Here is a 2,500-nt window from a genome sequence, read left to right on the forward strand (position 1 = left end):
TTTTTAAAATGTATTTATTACTTTATTTAGCCACACACGTAAGAGATATAACATTGCTTGATCATAAGTTCTTAATTAACGAGGCTTGGAGCTTACTTTAAATAGACTTCCTTAGACTAATTAACAATTAGACCCGTAGCCCGCAAGGGCTACGGTTCAATAGCCCATGAGGAGAAGCCGAATGGGCTTTTGAACAGTGGCCCTTGAGGGCCAAGGGTCTAATTGTTTTAGTATCACCCAACAGAAAAGGCAATAATAAAGTTAGCAAATGAAATGCAAGTTAAAGAAATATTTATTTGGGAATAAAACGAAAGAAAGCGTCACGATTTTCGCTACTCGAGGACTAAAAATAATACTCCTCTAGTAGCGCAGCCAATCAAAATGCAGGATTTGCATTAGTCCACTAGTTGGGTGATACTAATTGTATACATATATATATATATATATACATACATAAGTTAAAGGATTAAAGGCGCGAAACTCAGAGTAACAGAGAATCGATGCGTCCTCTTTAATCCTTTAACTTATGTATACTTAGCTCTACTACCACAGCATTGAGCACTTTACGCCAAGGAGGAATAAACTTCTTGAGGCAAATATGTTAGTAATCGGTTTAATACTTCAAACGTTTCGCCGTTTAGAGCTTCGTCAGTGAATGAAGATTATGAATACAAGATTGGTTTATGTAAAAAAACTTAGGTACAATAGTGGAAAGTCAAGGGTCATTTGAGATCAGTTCCAGATATGGCAGACACATTAATGGACTTTTCCCTTAATGACTAATCATATTAGCCTTTTTCTAACACATATTTGTTTTTATTTCCAGGTCTAAGTCACAAGTTGCCAAGTGACAATGACACTGACTTTTTAAATCAAAACAGTTTCTGACAAAATAAAACCGTCCCAGCTATTCTAGTCTAAGTGGGGAGGAAACCAATTTAAGTGAAAAATCCGCTTACAGTGAGATAATCCTTCAGTTTGGTTTTGCCCTAGAAATTTGCATGCGATCCAAAATGAAAACAGAGATGGCCGCGGGCCCCTTCGAATCTACAGCAGCGAAGAGCCCTCGGTTTCACAAGGACTTGTCGAATTTGTCAACAGCAGCATTCTTTGAGGAGACTAAAATATCAAAAATGTCGGACATTGTTAGCGTATGAAAGTGTACTGTAATTCGAACGATCGCAGACGTATTGTAAATTTGATTTTCTCCTGTTTAATTTTCCCGCGATCTCACCGCAAGGATTTACTGTCATTCTCAGTCTTTTGTTCGTAAAAGCCTGGGAAAGAGAAGAAAGGCTATAGAACTGTCGGAACGCGTATTTAGGGTCACGCAATTCAAATTACGCGCGCAATCTGGCCGCGCTTTATGTTGTGACCACAGAATGGATGTTATTTCAGTAATGTGAAATTGATTGACCTGCAACATGAAACGTGAGAAGAGAGAGAGAGAGAGAGAAATGTACGATTGTTGTGAATCTAGAGTTAAGAAGAACGAAATTGTAGTTCAGATCGTGAAGCGTTTTTGTATAACAAGAGAAGAACCGGAACGAAATAAAGACCGAATACAGTCCTCAGCCCGGTAGGGGGGGGGGGGGGAATCCCATATGGAACAGACGGGGATGCTCGTCGGAAATTTTGAATTGAACACCTAAAGGAGACCATCTGGGCGTGGCTCAAGCTTTTTCTGACCCCTAAAGGAGACCAATCTGGGCGTAGCTTAAGGAAATTTTTGACCCCTAAAAACAAGTCAAAAAGAAAATTTGACTTCTGTTTCTCTTCGCGTAATTCTGCATTTCTTCGCGGAGCCCTAAACTAGACCTTGGCGGCTTAAAATATTGGCGCTTTGCCTGGAACACCCTAAGCGAGACCAAAATCCAAAATTTACACCCCTAAGCGAGACGACGAGCATCCCTGTCTGTTTCATATTGGAGCCCCCCCCCCCCCCCCGGACCTCAGTGCAGTGTATGATTTTGTATAAGAACAAAATGGCGATGCATGGAACTTGCGAAACGGAGAAAAGCAAGACATCCACAGTAGCACCAATTGCACGCTTCTGTGAAGACTTGTCTTCGTTAAGCACACTTGAGAAAATTCCAACTTCAATGTTGACTACCGTGGTGGACAGAAACTTTGATAGAAAAACAGTTTCATGGACGTGAACGACATTGTTTTGGAAAAATACCTCTGATTGATACCACGGAATCCGTTCCAGCACGGACTTGCAATTGTTCGAGTTTGGACAATGTGCAAGCCGGCGAGCCATGGCTGCGAGTCATGCGAGCCAACATGACGAGCCATGCGTGTCAACATGCGAGTCACACAGTTATTGAAAGCTAACCGTTTTTAAATTGGTGCTTAGACTTAATAACTGTTTATCAGCGCTATTTGAAATGGGTGCTTAGACTTAAATGCGAAGTTCGCATGGCTCGCAGATTGTCCAGCCCCGATTTTTCGAAGGGAATTAAGCTGGAAACGGCATTCTGCCATACTTTTCTTACCA

General features: G+C 41.1%; 1 protein-coding gene across 1 annotated transcript in view; it reads right to left on the reverse strand.

Moving 5' to 3' along the window:
- Nucleotides 1–2,500, reverse strand: part of LOC138010332 (uncharacterized) — a 5,729-nt gene that overhangs the window by 569 nt on the left and 2,660 nt on the right. The gene's annotated exons all lie outside the window — the stretch shown is intronic.

The sequence above is a fragment of the Montipora foliosa genome, chromosome 7, assembly GCF_036669935.1.
Source record: "Montipora foliosa isolate CH-2021 chromosome 7, ASM3666993v2, whole genome shotgun sequence".
Classification (NCBI taxonomy): Eukaryota; Metazoa; Cnidaria; class Anthozoa; order Scleractinia; family Acroporidae; genus Montipora; species Montipora foliosa.